General features: G+C 47.3%; 1 protein-coding gene and 1 long non-coding RNA gene across 6 annotated transcripts in view; one reads left to right on the forward strand and one right to left on the reverse strand.

Annotated features, from left to right (window-relative positions):
- The first annotated feature begins 476 nt into the window (after positions 1-476).
- The window catches only part of LOC6496608 (protocadherin-like wing polarity protein stan), a 49,252-nt gene continuing 25,041 nt past the window's right edge, over positions 477-24,687 (forward strand). For all 5 annotated transcript variants that reach the window (XM_044715608.1, XM_044715609.1, XM_001961213.4 and 2 more), the window contains exons 1-2: positions 477-1,200; positions 17,483-17,529. The gene's annotated coding sequence lies outside the window, so the exon portion shown is untranslated. The remainder of the gene's footprint in view (positions 1,201-17,482; positions 17,530-24,687) is intronic.
- On the reverse strand, positions 10,444-10,788 carry LOC116656185. The gene is made up of 2 exons (XR_004311191.1): positions 10,728-10,788; positions 10,444-10,636 (listed from the first exon to the last, which is right to left on the reverse strand). It is a non-coding gene; the product is annotated as an uncharacterized LOC116656185 (long non-coding RNA).

Here is a 24,687-nt window from a genome sequence, read left to right on the forward strand (position 1 = left end):
TACATTTCACAAATGATATGTATTAGAAACAATAATGGTCACCTTCATTACACGGCCTACATAATTCAATATATCGTAAAATTTGATCAATTTCTTCTCTTAGGTGTACCGCGGAAACTGTGGGTGATAGAACCGATGTCTGTTCTGGACTTTGGTTCAGGGGAGCCTAAAGCTTAGGGAGCAGGTAAAATTATGCGTGGAGGAAAAAAAAAGTTAAAAATTGTCGGCCTGTGTAACCCACTGCACAGTCTTTCATAAGAATCGGCCAACATATCGTATGTAAGCTTACGCTATTAACCACAACGTTTGTTTTTTTTGCGACTTACGATATTCCTTGTTGCCGCAACATACCCTGTTTCATGTCGGTTTTACCAGCAACATGTTGCAGCAACATAGCTACAACCCCGCTCGCTCCTCTGCTCCTTAGAACTCACCACCACTATCATGAACTGGATGCCACTGTGAAACTCCCCTTGCAACCTTCGGATACGAGTCGGCAACTTCGTGGATACATTTCGGTTTCAGTTTCAGCCTCGGCTTCACATTCAGATTCAGATTCACACTCAGGTTCAGGTTTGGCTTGGTCTGCCTTGGGTTGGTCTGGCCAGTTGACGCTCTGACTCCGAACCGATTGGACGCGTTGGGTTCGAGTTCGATCCCCGAGGCAAAGTTCTTTTCCGCTTGGGGCTACGCGTGCGCGTCGAACCAAAAGCAAAGCCAAAAGCAAAGCAAGCAAAGGCAGAAGCAAAGCCAAGCCAAGTTATTGGGCAAAGGCAGGGTAGCAGCAACAACTTGGACGGTCGAAATTACCGGTTTTATTTGCCAGCAATAGCTCTGCCAGCTCTCTGTGAATTTTTTGCCGCGCGATTCGAGTACGAAAAGTGCGTTGGCTTTTCCTGGCCCGGCCTGGCCCCCGACCCGCCGCCAGTATTTGGTTTATAGATTCAACGGAATACCCTACCCCCCTTATAAATTAGTCAGAGTGCAACAGTGGAAATAAAGAGGAAAAGAGTGTGCTTAAATTGTTTAAATAATACAAAATACAAAATACAAAATAAGGTGCAAAATAGTAAAACACGAGTGCGCGAATTTAAACGCCATATTATAAATATTTAACAATGCCGCCGTGCCGAGGATAAAGCGGATTATTGGCCACCGACGCGTGGAGATACAAAAACAGCGAGAGCAAACATAAAGCCCGTAAGTTTACCGTTACCACCAGGATATGCCGCCATTTGTCGGTGTGCGTGTGAGCGAGTGTGTGGCTATCTGTGGGCTGCATTCTAATGGGGATTGCGCGCCACATGACACCTGACGCACGGCATATGACAGGTGTCGTTTCGGCAGGAAGCTGCCTGCAGGACAGCGCGGTTATCGTCCCATTTGTTGTTTCCATTTGGGCCAAAAGGGGCTGAACCGACTTCCACTCTACGGCTTCGATCCCATTGTGTTTTTGTGGCCCAAGAACCGAGCTTGTCCCCCCAATTAGCAGTTGGCCAGCAGTCGGAGCTGCCGCTGCAACAGCCGAAAGTTCAGAGTCGCCACAAAACAGACACAACACGAAGCGCTAAGCAAACAAACATAAAACTGAATACGGAATGAGACACAAAAGGAGGAAGCACAATAAAAGTCACATTAAAACGTGGGCCCCGAGGACAGAGACGCCGAAGGTGAGGCCCAAAGAGAGGGCCATCCAAACGCCAAACACCAACGGATTCGGATTCGGAGTCGGAGTCAAGCGCCTGCACGAGATACAAATGTATCTAAAGCGCTGCAAGTGCTTTGTTTTCCCTGCATTCACACTTTTCCCCACGAACTCGTGTATCTGTGCGCTGTGCTCTTGTCCGTGTATTGGTCCGGCCCTTTGTCTGGGCGGCATTTCAGTATATTTCTGCGGGGCCGGGACCAAACTTATCTGCCAGATACATTATTCACTCGACGATTTTGTCGGATTGCCAATTTATTAAGATACGTTTCGGGGCCCGCTAACTTCCAGCAATGGTCTCCCATAATTGCCAGCCATCCTGGACGGGGCCGGGGGAAGAAGACACTTGCCCCCGAACGCTGCAACATTTATGTTTTATGATTCTTTAGTTGGAATGCGGTGTGTGGTGGAAGAGTCAAGTCCAATTGGAGCCTGCCTCCCTGCCTGCTGCCTGTCGGTGGCAAGTAGCTGAAAAATTGTTGTAAGACTGGTTTCTTCAGCTACTGCTCACCTCTCGCTCTTTCTCTTTCTCTTTCTCTGGCTCTTTCTCCTTTTCCCCCAGTCTTTCTCACTCTCCGGTGCTCTTGATACTCCAGCCTTGTTCCATTCTTTTTCTCGAAAAGATTGTTGCACAAAAAAAGATACATTCTTCGGGGGAATGATAGACACTACGCACAGTAGTGTTTACTTCTTATTTTTTATTCGAAATGTGTATTGTTAAAGGCATAAACATTTTTGCTTTGTGTGGAAAATGGGTTTCTTAGCACCCGGCTCGTGATGGCCTTTGCAGCTGTCTCAGCCAGGCCGAAAACCCATCCACCACCAGCTCATCCTGGCAGCAACGCAACCTGTCCGCCGAGCCGGTTTCTCCTGCAGTTTAGTTAACAATTTTTTAGCCTTCGAGCGAGGTGAACGCAGCACAGATCAGTGCTGGCCAATTCAAGGAGCCAGGCCAGGCTCTCTTTTCTGGCTTCTGGCTGGCAGACTGTCAACTCACCTAACTAACCTCAGTCAATCGAAAGCCGGCCAGCCACCGATGAGGCAGGAAACCCGTTCTGGCCGTTGATTAATTAACATTTGAATGGCTTGTCTCGTGCCAGCTAATGTGGCTGATTTGTGGCCAGAGCCGCCATCAAAACATCAACAGTCTATTGTGGAATCCGATGCTCTGCCAATATATATTTGCCTAAGCCAGTCTTGACTTTGTTTGCTCAGATGCCGGGCGGCCCAAGGATTCGGAGCTTTTTGGCCCAAATGTGAGAAGTCACTGCCCGCCCGGCCCCCGCCTGTGTTTGTTTACTTTGCCCAGCTCGGCCGGTATCCATGAGGTACTTCGGTGAGTGGACGCCGTCGCGTAGGCTTGGGCTCTCAAACTGGTTTTGGCCACATTCAAAATTGTTATGTTAGAACGAGAGCTTAATTGATGCATGCTCCGGCACTCACACACACTCGCCACTAACAGATACAGATTCGGGTACAAATTCAAATGCTCAGATACATTTGTGGAGCTAGAGCTAGAGCTGGAACTGAAGCTGGAGCTGGAAGCAGACGCAGCTGGAGCGGTTATGTCATGTGGCGCGTCAATCGCATGATTGATGGACTCTTGGCCGCGTCTCCCGAATTCGATATTCGTTTTGATTTCGGCCGATAATTACATTTCGGAATTGTTCACCTGGAAGGCCAACAACAAGTGAACAGACGAGGGAGAAAGCCCCAATAAGCAGAATGAAATATGGCTGCAGAATACCTTTTATGGCCAGCAGCAATGAATAAAGAAGTTATTAAATATGCTCGATGATTTTTTGCAACTATTATTGCTTCTTTGAGCCAAGTTTTATTTGCCAACTTGGCCCAAATATTTGCTGACTGGGCTTTGTTTATTGGAAGTATCTCGAGCAAAAAATGTGAATTTGCTCGGAGGGTCAATCGGAATGCCACTGCAAGCCACTACTGCCTTTGAAATATTCACTCACCGAGAATAGTTGAACTTGCCACATTTTTGAAGCAATTAGAGTCAGACCGAGGAATTTAAGTGCCCTGGCTCACAGGGTTCGCAAATCGATTTGATTTGCTTTCTGCCAAAAACTGAAATCACATGTTCCGGCCAACCGAGGCGAGGCGAGGCGAGCTGAGGTGGCAGTCCTGTCCACGGCTCACTGACCAAATTGATTGATTGGCAGCCCTACAAGCCACCCAACCACCCAAACACCAAACCACCCAACCACCCAGTCAACCATCCTGCCTCGTCCATTTGACGTTTTAGTTTTTGTGTTTAATTTAGCAGGCAGAGTGGCAGGACCCGAATGCATGAATAATGTAGTCTAAAAAGGATGCTCTCCTTTCGGCCGATAAGCACTTCGCACCTCGTCCTCAAAGCAAGTGTGTCGGAGCAGAGCCACGCCCTCCTCATTAGTGTTGATTCAATTAGACGAGCCAAATTTATGGCACTTTGGCTAATGAGGCATGTCCGAGCATCCCAGGCCTCCCGCTCGCATTCATTTGCATTCCGGAATTTGTTTCAATTGCATTAATTAGGCTTATCATTTCGGCTGCCTCTCCATTCGGAGCAAGACACCATATATACCATATACCTAGATGCGTACTAAAGGCATAGTTGCATCCGCCAGATACACAGTTTCTGTGTCATTGGACAGGATTGCTTGTCAATGAAATATTGAACGAGTTACTTATTCCAAAGTGACTCAGCAAACTGCAAATAATGAGCATTAATTATTTATTTTCTGGCAAGCAAGCACAGCTTTTCAATTAAAACTTATTAATTTTGCATAAAAATAAATTCCAAACAGGATTTCATTGTATTAAACCCCGAACTTGCTACAATCGGTGCAACACCTTGCATCCGATTTGTTTTGCGCTCCCTGGACCCATGACCTGCGACCTGCGACCTGTGACCCGGGACATTTGATTGCATAATTGGCTGTCGGCAAAAGCCGTCGCCGCACTTCATTTCATTAAGGCAGCTCATCGCATGCGGCGTTGTGTGGCAATCAAGTTTATAATGCAGAAACGGCATCAATTACGCTTCATTAGAGTTCAAAATGAATGCATAAGTAGGAGGCGGCCGGCTCCGACCGAGAGAGTGCCAGCGGACCATGCGTATAATTCATTGGCTTAATTAAGCTGACCGACTGATGTGCAACTATCCCCGCCGCCCGCTCACACGCTCCCCGGCTCCCCGGGCAACAACTTGATCAAAGTGCTGCTGCAGCCCAGAGAAATCAGTCAGTCGCCTGGCAAGCCGGCAAGCCGGGGGTAAGTCGGCCATCAAACTTGGCTCAGACGCCCCAAGAAAGGTGTGGCTGGCTCCCGGAGCTCTCCCCTCCAATTTATCACAATTTGCATGTCAGTCACGCTTGTATATATAAATTGCAAGCAATTTGTTAGCCTTTCCCCGCCTCCTGCCTCCTGCCTCCTGCCTCCTGCCTCCAGCCTCCTACCTCCCCCAGCCAGACTCCCCCGAAAAGTCCAGAAAAACTTTCAGCGGCTGCCAGTGACTCTATCTTTTCGTCCAGCATGTCCGGATGACCCATATTGGGGGGGACTCTATTTTGTTTTATTTTTTTGTGGCAGTTTTTTGTGCTCCGGAGCGTATCGCAATTATGCGGGCCTTTGTCATTAGTTTGCAGCATCCACTCCCTCGAATCCTGCCCCGGAAAGCGTGCTACGACTGTGTATCGATGTCGATCCCGGCTGGAGTATTATCATAATGCCGGGCCACTGCCACCCGCCATCAAGGCTATCAAATTGCGTCGGAAATGCACATCCTTGACGGCATCCACCATCCAGCATCCAGGAGGTGACTGCGAGCGAGCCTGTGGGGAAAAGTTTTATATTCCGGGCCATGTCGTGCCTTTTGTCTATCCGAGCAAATAGTTTCATATTGCAATTTATTTTGATTATGCCAGGTCCTTGACTCATATATGTGTGGCGGATACAAGGATACTGCGTGTGTAGGTGGGCAGGTCGTAGAACAAGAGAATTTGAATAAACTGACAGCGCTGACAACGTGCCAGAAAGTGGAATTAAATTTAAATGAAATTGCCAGCCCTCAGCCAGGAGACAATTCGCCAGCAGATTGTCGAGGGTTGGCCGGGTGGGCGAGTGGGCGAGATGTGAAGCATCCGGCAAACAAATGGAAAGCCGCGACGAGCACAAACAAGGATACAAGCGGAGCAACAAGGAGCAGTCGCCATGACGATAGCAGGGTGCCTTCATCCTTGGCGGGAGGGGGGCTACGGCCGGGCATAAATAAGTTGTTAAGCCATCTGCGAACGTGATGGCAACCCTGGCGGCATGCGTGCCCCAAAACACGCCCCGCCATCAATGCGAAAGTGGAGCTTCGCACCACATTTTCGATTTGAGAAAATTGAATTTGCGCCAGAGTTGCCACTGCGCCGGCTCGTCCTGTTTATCGCCTTCGATGCGATTAGCCCGGAGCTTAACTCGTTGCCAGATAAAACTTTTCATTCAATTTATTTCGGGGGCTGGCGTAGCCCCAGCCCTAGAATAGCACATATTTCTCGACTCCCACAGTTTATTGTTTGCTGTTTTCCGTGCGAGTGTGTGGTTTGCATGTGTTTCAGTACACTGAGCGAAAGCAGAGGTACCAGCTCCCACTCACTTAACGCTTATCGTAAAGGACAAAGGTGGCTGATCCCCCTTCGCCATGAGGCCCGATACGAATGACTTTAAAAGACACACTTTTCATCTCACTGCAGGAGCTGTACGGGTGTCTCTGGGCCAAGATACAGTCTCTTATCCGGCTGGATACACGTGCGTACGTGCCTGTGTCTCCGGGTTTTCGGGTATCCGGACAAACCGAGAGCGGAGTGTCTGTCTGTCTGCTTGTCTTTTATCGGATATTTATTGCCGACAACAATTATGAGCAAGGGGTGCAATGAAACGGTTTGCAATCCGGAGCGAGTTACGGCCCGAGTCGTAAGCATCTCAGATGGTTATCCTGTTGATGGCCATCCATAAAGTTGGCTTAGTTGCGGTTAAGGAAACACTCGCCGAGAGTGAATGGAATCGCAATTAATTTGGAAAATATGAAGCTGCCTGCCGAGCGTCAGAAACTCATTTGAAGCTCCGGCTTATGTTTCCCTTTCGAATGTCCTCTTTGTACAATTATGCTTTCCTTTTCCGAGCAAACAAATTGCCATGTAGGGCCATGTAGACATTTGAAAAGGAGTTGCAGTCGAATAGGGACTCGCCTCGCTCGCCCCGCTTGTCGGCCAATAAAGAAGCCCAACGAGTGGCGCCACAGGGTCGAGACATTTTCAACCAGACGGGGCGGGCTCTGATTCCCAGGACACCCACACTCGCAGCGACAGGACCCGACTCGTTTTGCGGTCGATTTCAATCAGAGCTGCTTGAGAATGGCCTGACATTTCCCAGGACTAATGAGCTGCAGTCACAGGATCTCTTCAGGAGGACCTCGTGCAATTTCCACTGTCCTTGCTGCTCCTGCGGCTGATTGATGCAATCAAATCGCTCTCTTGTCCTGCTGCAGTTTCTATATGTATTTTTAAAGAGCCTGCATTTTTGCATCATCTGCTGCTGCTGCTGCTTCCGATTCTGCCCCATGATGCAGCCAGCCGTGCGACAGAAATTGTGTTTGTTCATCGTATTTGCGGCAAGGTGGTTGCAGGTCCGAAACACCACCGCCGGTGGTTGATTTTTCCACTGCACCCCACAAGGGTAGGTTTTCCATTTCTAGCAGCCAGGACTGAGGACTGAGGACTCGGGATTGCCGGCTGACTCACGTGCCGCCTGACTTTCCTCCGCAGTGTTCATTATATTAAACAAGTTTACGCCATAAATGCCGCTGCCAGAGGCACAAGCAAGAGAAAAACCCAAAGCAAGGCACCAGACGACAGACGGCTGTTGGCCAAAAGGAGCCAGGACTCGGGATGCAGAGGGAAGGTCATAATACTTGGAAAAAAATGTATAATTGAATCATAAATAGTTTAAAGATAATGGCTACTAGTTCTAAACTTTTTTAATAGTGATTCCAAAAGTAGTTTTATATCCTCAATAAAGGACCCATGTATATCTATAACTCTAATGCAATTATATTCTTCGCTTTTGAAGTATTTTTTATTTTTTTTTGTGTACTAGGCAGGGTTGTTTGGCTGTCTTCTGTCCTTAATGTTCCTGCTGCTGTTTTCTGTAATAAACTCTCCGTGCAACATAAACAGAAAATCCAAAATGCTGTGGCCGGGGGCCGCATGACTCATGCAGGTGTGTTCAACGTGCAACGGGGCGTGGCACAGGCAGTTGCCACTTGCCAGTTAGCAGTCACTACTACGACTGCCTTTTTGACTGAAGGGCATATCCCCATATCCTTGGCAAAGGCGTTTTTATTTTGTGTTTCCTTGGCTTTTGCCGATTTTCCTCTGTACGTCCATTCATGTGTGCCTTCTGTGGACCTGCCCCCCATCTGTGCTCCCTCGGCTTTTTGCTCGTAATTTGTCGAGTTTCCTTTGCATATAATGCTTTGGTTGGATCTAGCCGGAGTCCCCTCCCAGCCGGAGTCCTCCTCCGGTTATCATCATCTCGCCCGTAATGGCTTGCATTTGTCTGGAACAGAGTCCCGGACCCGGCAACTCAAACACTTGTAGCCCGTTATTGTTGTTTTTACCCTGCCAGATGTGCGGGCATTGGCTTTTGGACACGCGGCTTGCCGAAGGACTAATCGGAGGGGTGTACGCCTATTGATGATTCCATTACTCGGGCTTATCTGCTGCATCTAATTCGAGTTATTAGTGATTGGAAATTAATTGCCCTTAAAGATGAACTAATTATTTAAAAAGTTTTCTTCCTAGAATCATTTTAATCAATAAATTAGCGAGTTAACTAACAATATTTAATAACCAAAATAAACATTCTCTTCCTAGAATCTATTAATTTTTAATATATTTTCTAATTCTGGAACCATTATTCCTTGCCTTGACTTTCTTTTTTTCTTCCTGGACTTTAATTTTGGCAATTAATTAAGCCCAAATTAATCTTAATTATTTTATAAAGAAATGACTTTGCTGAAAACTCAATTGCCCCATAAAGGCGAATATATTACGAGGATTAGGAAATTTCGCAGAACAATTGCCGGCAATATGCGAAGGACATTAATGCGTCACTTTTCTCTCGCTTTGAGAGTGTCCTGTTGGCAATTGCTTCCTTCCTTCATCTTCCCCTCTGTCGTTCCGTCTCTGACTGTCCGACAGGCTGCTGGTGTTGTGTCTTGGCGTACACTGCGCGAAATGACTCCTTTGTTGGACTTGGGCAAACATTTGCATATCATAAGGAGAATCATCAGTGGGGCTGCCTCGGCGTGTCCATTGTCCTCGAAAAGTGGCGAACAGCTGTTGGACTCGATGTCCTTGTTGTTCCTTGTTGTTTCTTGTTGTTGCTGATGATTGCATTTCCATTTATTGTTATTGTTCGTGTTGTTGTTGTTGTTGCTGCTTTTTCCCCCCCGTTGTCATGAAAAACTAACAAAACCACCCCACGCATTTCAGCATTTCGGCGGCGCTTTTCGGTGGTGGTTGCTCGTCGATCTGGGGAGGATATACCCACACACACACACACACACACACTCCTAGCACATAGACACGCGTGCGTGTGTGTGTGTGGGTTTCATTCAGGATGCGGCGGCAACAAAAATCAATAAATTCGGCATGAGCCGAGTCCTTTTTTCGGCAAAATGCCGGCTGTTGTTGCTTGTTCTCTGTTGTTGCGGCTTTGGCACATAGAATTTTCTATGCAATTCGGTTAAGGGAAGTTCCATGTCCTGGCTGTGTCCCAGCACCCCTTCCGCAGTTCCCTCGTGCTTGTCTCTCTTTGGAAAAGGCCTTTGCCGGCCAGAGAGTGCGGCAGAATGGCAGCCTGCCGCAAAAGTTGCATTAAACTCTATTACAGAAAGGCAAAGGGGGTGGCGGCACCTGGCCGGGGTGCAGGATATAGAGAGGGAAAGTAAAATAGGGGGAAAAAGAACGAATTAGAGAGCCTCAATGCACGGCGAGGGTGGCGTTCAACGCCTCGACGAACTGCATCAAAGGCCTCCCTTCCGAGGCGGGGACAAACGAATGTTTGACATTTAGTCCTTGCATTCGTCCAGCTTTATTTATGTTTCTAAAATATATAAATTTTGGACTTTGAGGGCTTTTCACTGCACTCCCTTGGCAGTGTTTTTATTTGTTTATGCAAAGCTTGTAAATCCAATGATTCATTCCCCTCGCAACTCGCAACTCACAACTCGCAACTCGCCACTCCCCACTTGCCACTCGCTTCAGAGCCGAAAAAAATAAAACAAAAATGAAAACGAATGACAGAAACACTCCGGAAATTATTCCAATAAATAAAAATGGACTGTGACATTCCTTTTTTCATGTGGCCAACCAAGGCCTCCCCCCCGTATATCCTTTCTGTGTAGTCACCCGGCCCCAGGGAGGTCCTTGCGTGCCCTCGGCCCCGAGGCGCTAATGAAAAAATAATCAACCAAAGGAGCTAACAAGGAGCAGCGCGCAGCTCATTTTGTATGGATTTTGATTGTGTGCTAAGATGTCCTTAGCAGCCGGGGTGGTCCTGCCGAAGGGGATGATTCATCCGCCCGTCATTTGTCAAGTCGGGATCGCTTGTCGGCTGTCGAGGCTCATCAACTATGCAGAGTCCACTCCCGATGATTAAAATTTACAATTTGCAATTAATACGGCATCAGACCCCTTGCATCTGTTCAGATTCGATTAAAGTCGAGTTTTAACCATTGCTTGGCCATAAATTCCATTCAAGGAGCGGCCCAAATCTTTCCGATAAAGTTTCGGAGGAAAAGTTTGGCCATAATACAGGTAGCGATTGTTTATGCTTTTTGGCGAAACTTATTCGGCTCCTGGGGGACACTCGGCAGAAGCTCTATGCAGTGGAAGAAAAATATATAAATATTCTTTCAGTGTTTTATTTTGGTCGAGTAGTTTTATTTAATTTTACACTACTATTTACTTACGTGCTAGATTTCTTTAACTTTATTTTTTATACATTTTAATGCCAAAATTCATGTCGAAGTCAGTCGAAAGTTTTACTCCTCTCCTCCTCAATACTGAAACACCAGAACCAGTTGAGAATTATAATTTATCGAGATATTATCCTATCCCAAAATTCAATCTTCAAGCCTTTCATCCTCTCCAAACCGGAAAAGCTTGCAATCGAATCGAGGAGACATAATTTTTTCATTGTGTGTGCTTGCCACATATGTGGCTCCTTCCGCCCCCTGGGCCCCGGCTTCGGGGGCAGACAGGCATGTAGTATTTATGGTATTGAAACACGCAAAAGTTCAGTTCGAGTCAAATCGAGACTTGAAGTGGTAAGTCTCGCACACACACACACACACCCGCCAGACTTTGGGGCACACACAGTTGCATGTGGGAGAGCGCCATTTTGCAAAAAGCTCGAAGGGGGGTTGTACGAAGCGGCGGGCCCACCCTTGGCAAGTCGTGTCCTTAACTCCAACTTCTGGCCAAGTCTCGCATCGAATCCCATTCACAAGCACACACTCACACACACGCCACACAAAGGCAACTATGGGGCCAATGTGTGCTGGTGTGCGTGCGTTGCATGCCCTGCAGGGGTGATTAACCTTTGATTTGCCACCCCCAGCCAGCCCGGCCACTTTTCAACTTCCCTCTTGGCATTCGATGCTATCGCCGACTGATTTAACATATGCCCCAGACCCCGGGGCGATGATATGGCGGGACACCTCCCATTCTTGCACTTTTTCCTCCACACACTTACGCTTTTCCATTTCCATTCCCATTCCCACTGATTGGCCATTTGCTTTCGGCCAGCCACTGTCGCTGTGGTCATGGCAACTAAATCTAGACAATAATGGGCCTGATTGATTTCCGTGTAAGTGGATTTGCCTAACGGGTAATGCGATTATTGGCCTCTGTAGGCCCGGGCCTCCGATTGATTCTAGTGAGTATTTGGCACGCACGACTGCGGTTATCGGAGAAGCGTTTAGCCGGTGGCGGGAGGTGCAAGGTGGAAGGTCAATTGGCACAAGGAAAAGAATTAATGTTGGCCACTGCCACGGAGGAGGGCTTACCATAAATGCTTCTACTTCCCACAAAAGATGCCAGAGAAATCAAGCAAATTCATAAGCTATTATCAGGACTTTCAGAGGGTCTTAGGGTCTAAGGAATGAAAGGTTATATCTACTATCTAGTTGCTATCTATTTATAATTTATATTTTTATAAAAGATAGCTGATATTACTAGGGAAACTGAAAATACAATACCTTTACTGAGCATATCCTTAATAGATTTTCCTATTGGCATTAGAGTTTAGGAGCTAAGGTCCTTTGATGCGAAAAATGTTTATCTAAGACCTAGAAATAAAACTTCGCCTTACTGTCTCATATTCGCGTCCTATAATCCTATAATTTTCCTTAAAAAAGTATCAAACCACACATTGCAGCAATCATTGTAGATTTACCTACAAACTTTATTAAATGTTCTCTTGAAACTCTCAATTAAACCTCCCAAGCACTGTTCATAATTTCTATTTTTCCACTAACTTCCCCTGAAACTCATTAAAATTCCAGCTTATTCAACACTTTCCTGGCCTCCGTCCGGCTCTAAAGCAAAAAACACTTTCATTTGAATCCCTGCCACACTCCACCCTCCGTCCTCCGCACTCCGCGTTGGACAGTAATTCCCGAACAAGTGGCGTTGTCATCATCTATCTGGCTTTCTGATAGTTGTGCAAACAGTGTAAAATTGCAATTAATTCATGGCCAAATATTTGTTTGGAATTATTTACTTTTTGTTCTGCTTATTTTTAGGTTTTTTCCGGGGCAGCCGTTAGAGGGCATGGCTTATTTGCATATCGATATAATTCATGCATTTGGCCCATTGATGGCCGCTGTATCTGGGGGCATCTTTATGGGGGATTTTCTCATAATTGCAAATTAATTTGCATTTTAATTAATTTCTGGTCAAGTCCCAGGCGAATCAAATTGATTGCAAACACGGAGCGAGCAGCTAGAAGGGGCAGAGCCTGCTCGGGCGGAGAATGAAAGCAATTATCAAAGAATATGAAGAGTGGAAAGTGCCACGGAGAGTGAGATCGGTGGCAGCTGCTGCAAAAATCAACAAAAGCATCGGATGGAAACTTTACAATTGAATACGTTCCAGGGGCGGAGTTGGAGCACTATACAGAGTGTAGCACAAAAGGGGCTTTGCCTCCCAGGGCCTCCCAGGGCCTGCCTGCCACACCAATTAATGTAATTCGTCTTTGCTGCCAAGGCCGCCTTGTGGCATACAAATTACGCATACGCCGCGTGTGCAAATCGCCCAAAACGGCAGCAGGGTCGGGCCGTGTGGCAGGGGCAGATTGCTTTACGCTCCATTTAATTTTCGGTAAATATGCCAATAAAAATTGTGAAACACGATGCCGCCCCTCACGAGCACCCGACTGAGATGAATATTTGCTTTTAGGCGCCCGACAAAGCAGGACGATGACCGACCCAATCGTTTCGTCCTTTCTATTTGCTCTGGAATCGAGCTTCTTTCTCGAATTTTAAATTTTGGGTTCGAGTCCAGAGTACGAGAGGGCAGAGCTATAACTGCCTTTCTGGGCCGACAAAATGTGAATACTTCGTTTAATTAAAGCAAACCTGGGGCCCATCGGGCGAGGTAATTGTCCTGCGACGAGAGCACATTAGGCGGCAGGAGTTTGTCATGTCCTGGCCGGGACATGACGGGAGATGTGCCGCATAAAAGTCGATTCTAATGTGAGTTTCGTGTCGCCCACACCAAATAAATTTCAATAAATATGCCGGGCGAGGGGGGGGCATGTGTCTAATAACTTTTAATTAGTTAACCATGTGGAAGTTTTGCGCAGCCAAACTAAACTCGAATCTGCTGTCAACACAGTTTTAGTTGCGCGCAGCAGTGAATTATTAACATCTGGCAGGTATACGGATATATACGTATGCCCCCCAGTTCTGCCGATTTTCCGCATTTTCGGATGCCAGCTTAGGCGCCATAATTAACTGCGACACAAGCATTTTGTGGAACCAAGCCTGCCGCCTTCGCTTCCGCCTTCGCCTCCGACTCCGAGGAGGCGCATATCTGTGGGAGAATATTTCTGCGGCTCAGGCTAAACCAATTTGCCAGGACTTAAATTTTAAGCATTATTAATGGCCTTGCCAAGGTGGGGTGCTGCGAGTCAGGGGTGGATGGCACTTGGGGTGGCCTCTGGGTCAACCCGTCGTGATGTGAGCAGGAGTTGCATCATCTCTCCATCCCTGAGATTAGGTTTGAAATGTTTTCAGTTGAAAACTACATTTTGTGTTTCATAAATCGATTCTCTCGGTGACATCACGCCGGAAAACAGCGCAAATCCCATTCGAGGCAATGAGCCCGTGACATGGGCCACGATCAAGGGATATAAATAAAAACATTTGACATCTACCAGTTGAGCTGCACACATCCCCGACGGCGTCCCTTCCCCGGCTCGTTATCCTTTAAACTAATTGTTTGCTCTGGGCCAGGGCCAGGCGAAGTTTTTCGATTACAAAATTGTTTCGTTACTGGGCTGGGGGCTAGACGAATAAAATTTTTAGAAATTTCCATTATCCTTTCGCCGGACCCGTCCCGACCCGGTCACGTCTCCGTATGCAAACATTTGCAATTTTCCGACCGAATGCGAGAGGCAAAAAAAAAAAGGAGGCAAGGAGGAGGAGGTACGGACGGGGTTTGCTGGACGTCTGGACGACTGGACGCTGGACGAATGGATGGCCAGAACTATTCAACAGTCGGTCAGCGTTTTTAGTTTCATTTGTAGCGGCTAAAGCAAAGCGAAAGCAATTTACACGCATTTTCGGCGCAAAATGAAACGTGCCCGTCCACTAAAATGTTTATGAGCGCGGACTACGAAATGTGAGCTGCCGGGAAAATCGGATTTCGGGGTCAGCCGGAGCCGGGGGAGCAAATGGGGGAAAATGGGAAAATGCCCGGGCTCTAAGCTGATGCTGATGAAATAGAACAGGCACTGCGAAAAAGATAATTCCTCTACTTACGAGGATATCGACTTAAATGTTTCAACGATTTGGTTTTCAAACTGCGCTTGATTACATAAATATTTCGCATTTTTTTGTTATAATGATTTATACTGATAAAATATATTTTTAAAAATAATGTTTGTTTTTTTTCTATCTGCACTCGTAAAAAGAAGCGGGAGTTCGCTTCACTTTTTTCTGGTCAGCACAAGTCGGTCAAGAAGGGTTGGGCTGCGGAGGACGAGGCGGTCTCTGTCTTAGCCCAGGACCCTTAAAATTGTATCTCCTTCACGCCTGAGGAGACTGAATGGGCTGCCTGTTTAGATAGTGTTGCAATTGTTCTGCTGTTGCAGCAGTTACGACCGACTTTATTCGCCCTTTATGGGGCATCCAGTGGATGGTTCAGTCGAAGCCCTGAAGAGTGCCTATTTACCAGATTGCGCAGCTCCTCGGGATTAGTTTTGCGATTCCCCTCCAACAATTTGCACTCGCTGGCAGCTTAGTGAAAAATTCATGACTGAAATCAATAAACTATAGAGTCGGGCATACTTTGCAAAAAGGGCTGACTAGTTTTAAGGTAGCCAGGACTTTGCGAAATAATCAAATAGTTTAGTCGACAGCAATCGTCGATTGAAACTTGGCCGAAGTTTCAGCTCCCGAACCTCCGTCCTGGCATTGTAAATTGAAATACTTTTCCCCGGCGAAAAGTTGCGAGCCAACAAGTTCTAAACTGCGCTCCTATCTGCTCATAATATTTTCCATTAATGGCGAAAAATGTAATTTATGTCACGTTCCAGACGTCGGGGAAAATGTGTTTTATTTAACTCGCGTTTTATGGCACCAGGCAACCTAGGAAAAATATTTTGAAAAGTATTCGGCCGGCTACGTGATGTTCGTCTTAAACTGCAGGATCAACTGGCAGTCACGTGGGCGTCGCCTAAATGCTTTCAAGGGAGGTGCGGTGAGAGTGGCGCCAGGGTTAAGGGTCAAGTGGGTTAATCAAAACAGCTTAAAGTGCCACTTTCTCCATCTAATTTTAATTAACATTCTCCAGTTGAGAGTTGTGAGCCCTGAAATAATAATATTATTCGAGAGAAACTGTTTCTAGGATTAATTTCAAATACCTTTTAATTTAATAAAGAGCCTCTCCTCGTAATAATTAAAAATAATTTTTTTCCTGACCATTGATCTCGAGCTATTTGAGAGCAAATGCGGGAATGCAACATGCCGGGAAGGTGAAATTAAATAAAAATGTTTACGGCTCTTCGGGCCATAATAACGAAGCGACCTCAACCGCATCTACCATCTACCATTTATAATGTAAACATAAATAACTCTTGCGCCAGATCCTTTAACTATGAGCGAGTCCCCGGATAAAGGATTCAATTGAAATTGTAAATGAAAACTCCACGCACTGGACGGACCACTCGACGGCTATTCCGCTTCAGCAATTTATAAATACAAATATGCAAAGCCATAATACGGCGGACGAGATGAGGAAACATTTCGCATTTCATGGAAAATTAAATTGCCAACGGTCGCTCTCAAGCCTTTTTCCGTAGAGAGTCCGGAAAAGCCCGATGGGGCTGCCGCACACACGGCCCGGGGCAGGCCGACGTGTGGGGAGTGCTGGGATGGGATAGAAGGGAATATTGATGGAAAATAAATTCAATTCTTTTTTGGTTTTGGGCACTCGAGTTCCCATCATCCTGTCGTGTCCTGCCGAGCCTGTTTGTGTAATCGATTCCGGCAGAGGCCAGGTCGATGGGTCCGGGCCGATAATTGATAAACTATGCCAGCACCAGCTCCGAAACAGCTCCTGTGGCAGCACCCGAAGCTGGAAAAGCTGTCCTGGAAATTCCTTGATTTAATGTGATTTACACTTCCACAAGCCTACGTAGTCCGTACATGTGCGTGAGTATGTCCCGAGGCAATAAAAATTCCAACATTTCCACTTCCGAGCTCTTCTCCAGGTTTCATTGAGATTTTCCCCGTAGTTTCTTCTGCAGTTTCTCCCCCACCAACCGAACCGAAACACAAAAAACTCATATAACCAGGGAGGCATATGCCCCGGCCTGTTAGTGGCTTAAACGAAGTGTTTCTCCCCCATCGCCTCGTATTAATTGTCGGAGGAGTATAACCTTGACACATGTCTGGCCCTCGGGCTTGGGAAACTTCAACGCTTGGCTAACCACCCCCAGCGCCCACCCCCCGGCGACCAGCAACCACTGCTTAGGGGAGTCTGGAAGTGTTCTTTTCGCTTTACGCTCCAAGACATCTTCCCACAGCCACAGTAGCGCTTAATTTAATTTCGCCGCCGCCTCTCTCTTTCGCCTCTTAGTTTTAGTTCCTAGTTTCAGTAAAAGTTTTCGACTCAGTCTTGCTTAATTAGCGCTTGATATATTGTGGGCCACGGGATATGGGATGCAGATGCAGATACCGATACGAACGACCTTTGATCTGCTCCTCGCAACTTTAAATGGAAACCTGAAGCTCTGGCATTAATTTTGCATTCTGGAAGCTTACTCTCGCTCCGGCCTGAGTGCATTTTTATCCTTTCCGCATCCTGCCAGCCAAGTGCCGGAACAATCTGATTAAGAGGGGATTCTGCGATGCCGTCATGGATTATTTTTGATGGGCATGGCGATGTGTAATTGTGTCTTCTGGTATTAAGCTCCCCTCTTCTCTTTTCCTTCCAGCTCGCCGCCGGAATCTCAGAACTCGAAGGAACCTCAGACCGAGCAAGGTGAGTGAATATAATTTCATAATTTCTGTGGGAGCCGCGTTGACTTCACACGCATAAATAAATGTCTGAATAATTTTCAACCACTCTGGGCATAGGAGAGAGTATTTGAATTAATTTCGGTAGTTCTTTCTAATGGCGCGACCGATCTCAAGATCTCGGGAAACAAAAGACTCAAGCAGCGAACGCGACGATCGGCAGAAGTTAATTGCGATCCGCGTTTGAGCCTCTCAAATTATAGTTCATGTGCTCGGTTCTGTGTGCGTTCAGCGATCATTCCGACTTTATGGCATTCGGCACGCAAGCCCCCCCTCACCATGCCTAGCTCCGCCCCTGGCCAACTGCTAACGAGCGATCTTGGCCATGATGTTCTGACCAGAGATAATGTGTTTCTTTTCCCTGGGTTTTCCGCCCCTTCTGCCACTTTGCTTCCCAACGAGAGCACATCTCCGGGGCTTCTTTTCTGGTGTTCCTTTTTCTGTTTTTTGTGGCCTTAAAACATGTTTGTTTTGCCGGTCGGACCCCGCCTTGGAGCCGCGTCTCTGCGCGGTGGCTTTGGGTCACTGACCATAGACAAATTCGAACAACAGTTAGCGGAGTCTCCCCGCACCAGCATGCCACTAAAACAACCGAGCCAGCCAGCCAGCCTCATGTGGCACACACGTTTTTCCAGCTCGCAACACTCGATAAACTGTTTTCTGTTTGGGCGATCGGTTAGCGCCGAACATTCCATGGTGGAGTGGTTATTCCCAAAGTGAGTGTCCAAGGACTTATGGCTGCACATCAGGGAACCGGCATGAGCAATGTCTACTAAATTTCAGCATTTCACTCAAAACACACACCATTTGAATCCTCCATTAAAACAAGCTAATGACAGCCCGAATTCTAGCAAAATATGCATCACATTTCACATAATATTTCCTTTAATTAGCTAACAAAAGCATTTTAATTAACAGGCTCTGATCGGCCTATGCCACTGGCCCAGTAATTACGACAGATTCTGGCTTTCATTGTTGGCCTAATCCATTGGAATTTGGCCAAAACAATTGCCAAATTAAATGTGATTAATTGTAGGGCCAGCTGACGGAAGCCTACTGCCAGTCTGCCAGTCTGCCAGTCGAGGGATGGCTGGAGGAGTTAAGTTATCAACCTGACAGCGGGTGGCAAGTGGGGCGCCGACCGGCCAATGCTTTAAACTGGGCTGGTTGTGTTTGGCAAATGTTTTAATTTGCTTCTGTGGCCTAAACCGCCCCTCCCGCCGCCCTTCTGCGGCTGGGCAGTTGCGGCGACGAGTGCGAAAACGTTTGCAATTGCCCGAGAGAAGCTGAAATCGAGAACGAGTTTATCCATTTTTTCTGCTTTCTGCTGGATGAATGGAATGGAATCTCTATCAAATTGTCGGAGGGCCGGCCGGACTGGGCTGGGAAAATGTGTTTTATATTCCCGCAATTTGGTAGAAATACTCGCCAAGTGCTCTTCTGAAAGGGCCATCAACTGCTGCCCGAGTTTCTCATTTTAAAGAGGTCCTGGCCGTTTAAACTTTATGTGCGCGTCCTCCGCCGGCATCTATCCTTCACTTATCTGGGTGTACGTGCGAGAAGCCTCGACCCGCTACGTGCTCGCAGAACGGAGTGTGAGTGATGCGGCAACAAGTCCGACATTAAACAAACAATTTATTCGACCATTTCATGCAATTCCCAATTCTCGCCCGAACGACAGCAACTTCTAATCGAAATTTTAGAAAGGATTCTGGTGCATTCGGGTTTTGTGGGTCAAACTTTCGGCCAGCCAGTGGAGAGCTGATTAAACTTTCCTCGGTCAATACGCCATATTAATACGAACAAAGCTCGATTAACGAAAAGTTGGCAGTGGCTATTTGGGAAACTAGTTTCCCGGATTACATAAGCCGCGGACGCTTTTGGCAAACGGTCGCCATTCAATTTGGGCGTGAACGGCTTGATGGGAGATAAAATTAGATACTTTTCGTGTTTTCCATTCACCGCCGCCGCGTTCTCCAGCTTCTGGCCTTCAAGGGCGCCCAGAACCCACTGCGCTGGACAGGGGTACAGGGGGCTCGGACCAAGGTTCAAGGCATAAATGGCGAAATGGCGAATAAAGGCTGCATTTTTGAGAAACCAAACCAACAAACCACCAAACGGTAAACCCCAAACCCAGAGCTCTTTCAATCAATGGCTGGTGGCGGCGGCGGCGGCGGAGCTGCTGCTTTCGGTGTTGCAGTTGCAGCTGGTAGAGCAATCAGCATTTGCAGTCCACCAGGAGCAACTAGTTTGACTGGTTGACACGCTCGGTGGCCAGTGGCCCGGTGGGGGGGCCAGGCCGAAAGTAGTTTATGGGCCCACAGCTTTGCATTCTCTGCCTTTTCGCGTCCACTCTTCCACTTTTCAGAGCCGGAATCGCCGAGGAAAGGAGATGAAAAGGCGAAACGAAAGTCAAAGACAAGAATGCAAATTTCCCCCAACACTCTGGTGGCAATGACGGTGATGCTGCTGCTGATGCTGCACTTTGACTTTTGCTGCTGCAACTGCAGTTGCGGAAACTATTGCCACTTTGGCTGCGACTTTGTTCCTCCTTTACGATTGGTCATTAGGAATGCCGGGCGGGCACCGTGCCACGCCCTCCGATTTCGGCCCCGTCATGCCGCACTGCTGGCCCTGTTGCCCAATTACGGCCACTTTCCCCGGGCGGCTAATTGCCGGTCTTGTCATGCCCGGCAGTGCAAAATTCATCAATGCCGTCCCAGCGTCTTGCATCTCAGGAAGCTTGAAACGACCTTCCCGGCCCGACCTGGGTTGACCTGGACCGACCTCCTGGCACTCTCGTCATAATGAGAGCAGAACCGGAGCTCTGCTTGACATTTCGCGTCCAGGTCCGTTCTGGTCTGGTAAGCTTTAAGTTTCCCAACAGAGAAAACAAATTTTGAAATCAAGAGCAGAAGTCATACTATATCTGTTTGGAGTGCACTTTGTGGAAAGTGTTATTTAATCCAAAGACAAAGATGCATTTGGCTCGTACTAAATATATAATTTAGGGCAACAAAAATTGACTTAGTAACTGGCAGGCCTTGTTCTTGCCGTGCAGCCTTTCGTTCTGCCCCAGTTTGGCCTGCAGACGTCTGCTAATTGGTCAGCAAAGCAGGCACTTTGCTGCCGGATCCATAAAAAATTGAGTTCACTTAAAGTGTTGATTAGACGGAATTATATTCAGAAAGTCGGTAAAAGACGTTGCCAGCGTTAAAGGCCTCACGCCCGAGCAGAGTAATTGCGAAATAAATGCAAGTGCTTCAATGCTGCACGCCCCATGCACAGAGATGCCACAACAAGGGAAGCCAGGAGCCCGACTGCCAGGAGTGAGAAATCCTGCGCAAAGAGCCTCTTTAGGCACACATGCCCGTGCACTTGAAAGTGCCAAAGGCAGTCGAATAACTGCATATAAGCAACCCCATTTGCAGCGAGTCCTTGTCCCGGAGGAGCTTCTCCATCGCCTCCATTAATACAAATGCAGACAGAGGCGGCAGCCATTTTGGCCCGCAGCGCTTTGACAGCTCGCGCCCAGCTCTTCAACAAGTCCGCTCCACAGGGATTCCCCTCCCCTTAGCAGTCCATCCATCCATCTATCCATCCATCCATCTATCCATACATCCATTCATACGCCATTGCCCGGAGTCATGTCTGAAGTGGAGTTTCGCCCACAAAGGAGTTTTGCCAGCGATGCTGGCAAATGTTCTTGCATTAATTAAATGCGAAATTTGTATATTGTTGGCCATGTTTGCCGGAGTTATTTTTTTAAATTATCATTATCAGGATATCCTGGGAGATCCGCTCTCCGAACATCTGTGAGTGGTGTGTGTGGGTGCTGTGGAAAGACTCTTAATTTCAGATGCTTCCAGGCTTTACATTTTGATTTCCAGTAGGACGAAGCCCGGCCAAAGTAATCCGAGTTTACAATAACATCCTCTTGATATTTGGATACTGTAGCTTACAGTGAACACTCCTCGAAACTCCTGGCTTTGTCTGTTTCGTTTCACGGTGCACTGCCCCCGGAATCGGCTTAGAGAAATGCAGAGCTTACTGAAGTGCATAAGGACATTTGCATGAGCCTTTAATTTTCGGCCAGATGGTTTAGCCAAATATTTGGGGCTGTTTCGGAGCAGGGGGAGGGGTGCAGGAGTGCACCGAACTGGAAGAAAATAGTTTAGTGCCTTCTGATTCGCTTCAATATTTTGCCTTACAAAATCTCCCAATCGAACATCATCATATTTCGCTTTCAATTTCCTCACAGTGTTTGCTTATGCAGTCGCAGAACGACGGAAGGACGGGCAAGGACGAGTGAAAGGGAAGGAGCTGGAATATTTTCATATTCATGGGGCTTTCTCGCATGGCAAAGGCAGAATTCGCATACAAATTGTTTATTTCCCGCACACAGGACACAGAACACAGAGCACAGAACACAGCACACAGGAGCAGTTCAGACTGCCGGGGAGTGGCACTCCGTGGAGCTACTGCATCGGCATCTGAATTTACATCTCCAGCTGGGGCGAAGCTCAGACTCGACTGCACCCAGCTCTGCACTCGACTCTATTTGCCCTTCGACGAGCGCTCGGCGAGCCAAGTGTGGGCTACAGCTCCAAATTGAGACAATATTTGCACACGGTTACGTATACGCCCCGTTGCACGGCACGGCATCTATAAACGAGCATTTTCATGTTATTGGCTTCGCATCGCTGCCATGAACCGAAAGGGGGGTGTTGGGGGTTGGGTGTTGGGCGTGGGAGGGCTGCTCCACGGGTGGGGCTTAGTGCCGAAAGGGGGGGGGGGGGGCAACCGCTGCAATAAAACCACGTAACAAAATGATTTCATTTGCTAACAAATTCGTGAAAATTTTTGCCAGCGTTGACAGTTCCCAAGAACAGATCGACAAAGTTGTGGCAACAGGGGTGGGGGGAGAGGTCCTGAAAGAGAGCCAGGAAGTTTAGTTATCTGTCTGTGGGTGCGCGTGTGTGGGTGTGCACTGTACAGTGGATGCTAGAGCCGGAAAATCCAATTTACCGGAATCCTCTGCTGCCCATCAACGCTTTTCGCCCGGCAATGAATTTTCTCTTCCACAAAGAAAGTTAATGAAAAAGTTTATGAATAAAATACAAAATTCTAACCCGGTATGTATGCAGGATTGAATATATGCTTTGATCACTGGGGCCAGGGTGGATATTAGTTTTGGATTTCCAAAAAAATTGATTTCCCAGATCTCGCACGAAATGGTTGGACAAAAAATAAGTCAGTTATAATTGCTTAGATTATTGTTTAAAAATGTAAATATTTAATGGATTGTAGATTAAAAATATATAGAATATATTCCATATGTATAAACCATATAAGAAACAATAAAATTTAAGCAAGTGGTTTCACTTAAATGGAATCAAAAAGGGCGGAAGCCAAGCCACAACTATCTGTAATTTATAAGAAAACTTTACAAAGTAGAGCCCATTAAATGGTAAAAATTAGTGTCATTTTCAAAACCCATTCAACTTTGAACTTTGACCTATGTGTGTATATCCTTGTCCCTGCCTATTTCTGACCGGTTGTCCTTCCATTCCTTCCATTAGTCATTCTCTTTAGCCATTATTTACTGTAGCCCGTGTGTGTGTCTCGGCTTGTGTGTATTTGAGTGTTAGGGGGTATTTGCCGATGACTCATTTGCTGCAACTGCGCGTAACGGTTTAATGAGTTTTTGGCCACTCTTGAGTGGCCCCTCCGCCCTCTGACCTGCCACCCCCTCGCTCACCCTCGCCCAATGTCACCACACGGATGTATGCCAATTGATTTAAGGCGGAGCTCTTCTCGCTTTTTCGGCCATAAGTGAAGTGGTCTGGAAAGGGGGTGGTGGCTGTCATCAGGCAGGCGGCAGGCGGTAGGAGGCAGGATAACGCCATCGCACCGAGGTTTAATTGCGCAGTCTGGTTTGAGAGCATGCCCCATTGAAGCATTGAAAGTCATATTGACATTTCAATGAGACTCATTTACATTAATGCCAACACACCCGCACCCACATCCATGCACAGGATCTAGGATACTGAGGAAAGAGGAAAAAGGTGGAGAGGGACCAGGGAGAACGGGTGGTAAGTGTGGCAACTGTGGCTGCTTTATGGAAAAACCATACGCCCTGTGGTCCCGGGCCCATTGTTGTTGGAGTTGCCTTTGGTTGTTTTTGTTGTTTGTCAGCATCGTTATTCGCGCCATTATTCCGCAGCAAGTTATCTCGCACAGCGTGACTTAAAAGTTAAGCGTATTCATTATGTCCTTTGTGCCTGACGACAACACCTTCCAGCATCCTTGCTACCGCCCAGCCCAGCCTGCCTGCTCCGCCCGGCCCTGCCCTGCCCTGAGCCTGTTGCCTTTGTTTTATTTACTTTTCCAATTTGTTTGCCTCCGCGCTGGAACAATAAAAATCCATTTCATTGTAGGCCCTTCCGGCTGGGGCTGCATCCTTTATCCCCGCAGGCCTTATCCTTTAACTTGTGTGCTGCTGGGGAACCGCTGTTGCACTTAATGCTGATTAAAACGCTGTCATTCAAGCTGTTCTTTAAGTGCGGCCCGATTTAAAGCCTCCGAGTGGAGTATCCACCGAGTTTCGCTTTGTGTCCTGGCCTGTTTGGGGATGGCCGCAGCTATCGCAGCCAACTTGCGACTCTGCCACAAACTTTTTAGCCAACTGTCGATGCTGATTACCGGCAGAAACTTGCCTCCCCCGGCGTCAACAGATGGCTGGGGAAAAAATTAAAAGGAGATCCCGGGCTCCCCACTTCATGTAGGAGAGCCTCAAGTGGCAGCCACTCGTATTAATAATGCCTGAAGGGGTATGCCGCCCCGATCTCCGGCCAACGCACAAAAGTATGCACCACAAGTTGTAACTTCCAGAGAGCACTCACCCACAAACACACACACACACTGGCAGAGATATAAAGTCCTTGTACGGCACAAAGTTGGTTTAATGTGGCTTTGCTATCTTTGTTGCCTGGCAATTCATATGCCAACTGTGTGTTTATTTATGCTTACGATTTCTTTTATGTAATCAAGGAGCTAGGGCTCCTCGAATACCCTTTAAAGTCGGCGAAGTGGAGCGCTCTCCGGGCTGGATAGGAATTCC

This window comes from Drosophila ananassae, chromosome 3L, assembly GCF_017639315.1.
Source record: "Drosophila ananassae strain 14024-0371.13 chromosome 3L, ASM1763931v2, whole genome shotgun sequence".
Classification (NCBI taxonomy): domain Eukaryota; kingdom Metazoa; phylum Arthropoda; class Insecta; order Diptera; family Drosophilidae; genus Drosophila; species Drosophila ananassae.